Source organism: Hordeum vulgare, chromosome 3H (genome assembly GCF_904849725.1).
Source record: "Hordeum vulgare subsp. vulgare chromosome 3H, MorexV3_pseudomolecules_assembly, whole genome shotgun sequence".
NCBI classification, from domain to species: Eukaryota; Viridiplantae; Streptophyta; class Magnoliopsida; order Poales; family Poaceae; genus Hordeum; species Hordeum vulgare.
In genome coordinates this window covers 224,274,427-224,280,426 of record NC_058520.1, presented here as the reverse complement: position 1 = coordinate 224,280,426, position 6,000 = coordinate 224,274,427, and positions in this window count along the sequence as shown.

Here is a 6,000-nt window from a genome sequence, read left to right as displayed (position 1 = left end):
ATGTTAGACTCAAGAAAGAGCTTGCAACACTTTACAAGGCTCACAAGGCCTTGAAGAGTGCTCATGTCTCTTTAAAATAGTCTCATGCTCAACTCCAAGTAAAACTCACTAAGGAAATAGCCACTTGCTCTCCATTTGTTTTAATTGATAATGTCCATGCTACTAACCCCTATTGTGAGCATGCACATATTGTGGAGGAGAAATCCAAATTAAAAGAGCAGCTTGAGAAAGGCCTTGTGACATGCATCCAAGGTGAAAAGAATCTTAATGACCTTTTGAGAAGTCAAAAGGAAGTGGTTGCAAAGGAAGGAGTTGGGTCTGCACCCAAGTCCAAGAAGAACAAGAAGAAGAAGACCAAGCAACCTCCCCAGCTTATGGAAACCTTAGTTATGTCTGGGGAGGGTACTCATGAGAAGAAAAAAGACCAAGCTAAGGGTGGTAATGCCATGAAGGGCAATACCCCTCTACCCAACACAGCCGGCGACTTTAACACCTCTTATCTTTTGCGTCGTACCAGTGATGGGAATGTTTTTGCTAAGTTTGTTGGTTCTTATGATGAGTACATTGAATGGTCTATTTGGGTTCCTAAGACCCTTGTTACTAACATGAGAGAACCCATTAAAGAACGGGTACCTAAATCCAAGCATTGATCGTATGCACGAGTTTGCTTCCGGTGGGGTGTCATGGTTGCTTGATAGCGAAGCAAAAAAAAAAATGACCGGAAGCAAGGACTTGGTGGTGGACGTTCATCCCGACCCATCTATTGCCACCCAAGTATCCTTTGGTCATGATGCGATTTCAAAGGTATTGGGTCTCTGCAAGGTGGTAATTTCTCCAGAACTTAACAATGAAAAGGTTATGCTTGTTGAGACCCTCGCATACAATTTACTTGCCATTCATCAACTTAGACTTATGTGCTTTTGAACTTTCTTTGGCATTGACTCTCTAGCCCTTTTGTGGAGAAAGACTCTTAAAGTAGCATTTGTTGGGCATGTCGAGAGCGGTCTCTATGTGGTTAACTTTTCGGAGCGACCCACTAAGACCGCGACTTGCCTAATGGCTAAAGTTGATGTGGGATGGCTTTGGCATCACCGACTAGCCCATGTCAATATGAGATCTTTGCACAGTCTCCTCAAAGGGGATCATGTTCTCGGACTAACAAATGTGAGTCTCGCTAGAGATCGTGCTTGCAGTGCGTGTATTGAAGGAAATATTCATGAGACAGCTCACCGCCCCATGACTATCATCTACACAAAAAGGACCTTTGAGCTCCTCCACATGGATATCTTTGGTCCTCCATCCTATGATAGTGTTGGGGGAAGAAAATATTACTTTTGTAATAGTGGATGATTACTCAAGATATACCTGGGTATACTTTTTCAAATGAAAAAGTGAGACTCAACATACCGTCATCGACTTTGCTAATGAAGCTCAACGCCAACATAAGACAATGATATTGATGATTAGAAGTGACAATGGTACCGAGTTCAAGAACTACACCCTAAATGAATTTCTGAGTGATGAAAGAATCAAGCATCAATATTCCGCACATTACACTCCTCAACAAAATGGTGCGGCGAAGAAAGAACCGGATGTTGATGGATGCGGCAAGAACCATGATGGCGGAGTTTAAATCTCCGTATAACTGTTGGGCCGGAGCCATCAACACCGCATGTCATGCATCCAATCAGCTCTACCTTCGCAAAGGCTTGAAGAAGACTCCAGATGAAATTCTTACCGGCAACAAGCCCAACCTCAAGTACTTCTGGGTGTTTGGCTGTAAGTGTTTCATTCTTAAGACAGGTTCTCGATTGTCTAAATTTGAACCTAGAGCTCAAGAGGGGATATTTATTGGTTATGTTACAAACTCCCACACTTACCGTGTCCTCAACAAGTCCTGAGGACTCATTGAGGAGACATGTCGTGGAGTTTGATGAGAATAATGGATCCCAAGTGGAGGAAAGTGGTCTTTTTTATGTAGGTGATGAAATTCCTCCCCAAGCCATAAGAAGAATGGGCGTGGGGTACTTCATGCCCGTTGAGGAACCCCTCGTGGCTAAAGGAGAAGGACAATGTTCCACTCATGTGGAACGATCACCAACACAAGACCCACACACCTCTGAAGAACGCTCTAATGGCCCTCATCTACTACAAGAATACCCCCTATAAAGCAACACCAATTCTACAATGTTTTGATTATATGTTGCAAAATTATGTATAGATACGCATATATGCGTTGCAACGCATGTGTTGTAGAGTTGCAGCTCATGACCATACTTTAGTACATAAGTTGCAACAGATCATATATGTTGCATGTACATGTTGCAAATTATATTTATTATAAGACCGTAAATATACATAATAAAAAGTAAAAAATAAACACACATGCATGTACACATAACAAATTTGACACGAAAAGTTGTGTTAACCGTTGAAGCAAAACCAATCCGCGTGCAGTCCCTGTACTTTATTCTTCGATCCATATTGATATACATCATATCGATCTAATTTTTTTCATTAGGGCTGGATTATATCCTTTTTGAGGTGATCCTTAGGGTCAACGTGGATCCGATATCACGCCTTACCACTACGCTAAGACAGAACAGGCTTCGCTACCTCTTCAGTGCGATCGTGGGTCCAAATGTGACACCGTAGGAAGGAGGAGCCAACCTCGCAGCTGCTCAGTTCGTACACCCGCATCGCTTGAACGGATGAAATAGCATTATGTTTATGTAAATTATAATATTGAACATATATCCGTTTGAATGAGTTCCGTCAAGTTTGCATGAATTTTATCTGAATTTGTTAATATTGTGGGCGGACGTTTGGGCAATCATTTGATGGCCGACTCTCATATCATTGTGTACCGGAATAAATAGTGTGTCTGTTATGACGGCCTGTGTTTGCGATGACCTTAAACCTCATAGGACTGCAAACTTTGGAAAATGTTGCCTTAGCCTTCATGTCGATGAAAACTAGCTAGTGATCTAGAGAACTAACAATAAACCTGGAAAAAACAGGTTCTGTTTGACAAAAAAAAATGTAAAGTGTATATAGTAACAAAATTTATAATTTATTTGGCTCTAAATTTTTAGACACCCTCGTATTTCTATTTTGGTTTTGCTCCAATTTTCAATTTCCCTCGCTATTCTCTCCCTCCAATAGCGACTAATCTGGTCAAAAGAAATTAAATAAGCGCGCTTTTCTACCATGGCTCCACGTGTCATACGAAGCCGGGATGGAGACTAACATCAAACACATCGCGATGAGGTAATTGCACCAACAATATTGGAAACCTTTGCCCCCGTATCAACACGGTTCTCTTCCGTATCTCATGTCCAATCTCCACCGAATCCACTTGCCATCGCCACCGCCCAGCTCGTCGCCCGCCGCCGCTTATCTCTCATAGCTGGTGGCCCCATGATCCCGTGCCCGCAGAGCTCTTGCGCTGCCTAGTTCGAGGGCACAACCTCATGCTCTGCCTGTACGCGAAGGTGCCTCCGGGGGCCGGTGTGGGGCAGTTAGCTGGTTCCGCGCTGCAACTCCAAGACCCATAGGCGGGGGCCGATGCGGGGCAGTTAGCTGGTTCCGCGCCGCAACTCCAAGACCCATAGCCAGGGGCCGATGCACGTTGCAGCAGGACCAATTTCCCCGTCGAAGCCCGAAGGTCATGGCTCTGCCCCCGCTGATTGTGTTGGAAACATCTCGAACTTGTGTGCTTCTGCCCCAAACGGGCTGTCACCCCAGCCACATGGAAGTGCTGCGAAGAATCTCTCTTCCCGTTTAAAAAACATGATTCCCTTCCTTGTCTCTTGTTTGACTCATCGCACGCCTGGCCACCATTGACACATCACCACAAGCTAAACAAGGTTAGTTGCTGACCTACTCTTCCATAGTTCATCCTCTTCTACTCCTTACTCTACCAATCTGTGCTCCTAATCAATTTTGTTATGTTATGCTCTACCGATCTGTGCGTCTATTCTGTTCTTGCCGAGAGAGTTGATCATCTAATCAATGGTCAAGTTCACGTCTACATGTATATACGTGTGCTAGTGCCACTGTAGATTAATTCAGGTGATTGTCTGCTAGCTTCGTAAGCTAGCTTGCACAAGATAGATTCTGGTGGCTTCGATCTAGCTGGTTTAAAACCATAGAAGATTATCCCTTCCAATGGATCCTATCCAGATACTTATGTTCGATGTCTCTCTCAGATTGAATTGTAATTTTTCCAAACGTCTGCGTGCTATATATTATAGTTTATGAAACAACCTATATTGTACTTTACATAATTTATTTAAGATTTTGATCAATGTAATCTTGCTACAGATATATCTTGGACAAGAATTAACGCTGTTGAATCCAATGAAAAATATATGGTGGAAGAACCGTCTAGAAGTGGATCGCTTTCTGAAAAAATAAATGACGAAGGCTTTACAGATTTTGATGATGCTGATGCGGATGAAAATGAATAAGGTGAGTCTGTTGCTCATTCCTTGGTAATTTCAATATATGGTAAGTCATCAATGTAACATAACTCATGGTTCTATATATTCAACTGAAAAATTAGAAACAAAAGAGTATAAGAAGAGGAAGCCGAAATATATTTGGAACCTTCTAGAAGTGGATCACTGGGTTAGTTGGGTGCCACCTGTAGAAGTGCTCATATGATCCTTTTGTTTTGTCTCGTTACTTTCTCTAACACGCAGGAATTTAAGTGTTCTTGAAACGGCAGAAAAGTCATGTCAGGGAGGCAGCTCTTGCTAAAATTGTAAGTTGCAATCCTAAATTTCAATTTGCGGGTGCTGAATTTACAATGATTTTTGGGCAGTGCATGTCGATATGGCGCTTGTGTAAATTGAAGATTTGTACATAATCGCAAAAACTGTAATACTCACGGTAATGCAAAAAAAAAAGATTGCATGCCCTTCAACCTTTATACGTGACTAATATCATGCCTCTGGCACTACTTCCATCAAGTCAATGCATTGTGTGTTAATAGTTCTCTTATTTTTTTTGCAGATTCAAAAGATGAATGGATAATTAGATGGGTGTGTAGCAAGTATATATCTGCAATGAGGACGATGTTCCCTTTTCATGACGACGACGACGGTGGATACTTTCAGTTTTAGCGAAGTTGTAGGGATATTGTCTGGTTGGATGATGGTCCTTTGTTATGTTTTGGTTAAGTTGTAGAGATGTAGATGGATCTTTGATGTCAAGAAAATATTTAGATTATGCCTCACATTTGGATGATATTCCTCCTGTAATATTCACTATTGTAATCTAACGATATTGTATAATATATATGATTTCTTCCTCGTGAGTACATTCACTTATTTTTTTCTTTGCTTGAAATACATAATTATCACCATTTCTTGGAGCATTAATTTAATTGCGAGAAATACGTATGTATGTATGTATGTATGTATTATTATTATTATTATTATTCTTATTCTTATTATTATTATTATTATGTATGTTATATATGTGCCAACTCTTGAAGCGTTGTTATTTCTCCGTTACCAAGCAATAGGATGTTGATTCCTATACATTAAAAACGAACAAATAAAAGTATTGCAAAAGTCTATTTTATGTGCTGTAGTCTTGCAATGGTCCCTTTTACCAACGGTAGTGTAAGCGTTTCATTATGCACTAGCAACACTGGATAAGGCAAAGCATCCCAAACCGTTGGCAAATGCACTAGCAACACATATATGGACTTTTAGATACAGAAAGAATCGTTGCTACAAGGGGGGTCCTGTTGTAGTGATCCCCGTGATCCCTGTAACACCCAAGATGAAATCCTATCCTTATTTTAGCACGAGGGCCTCGACAGGGATAGAAACGCATGCCGTCATTTCGCTAGAATGGATATCGTTACAAGTACATGTACTGAAAACATGACTATATGGAATTGGCTTACACTCACCACAAGCTACATCAGAGTCACATCAGTACAAATCATACAATCATCATGAAGAAGAGCAGGGTCCGTCTACG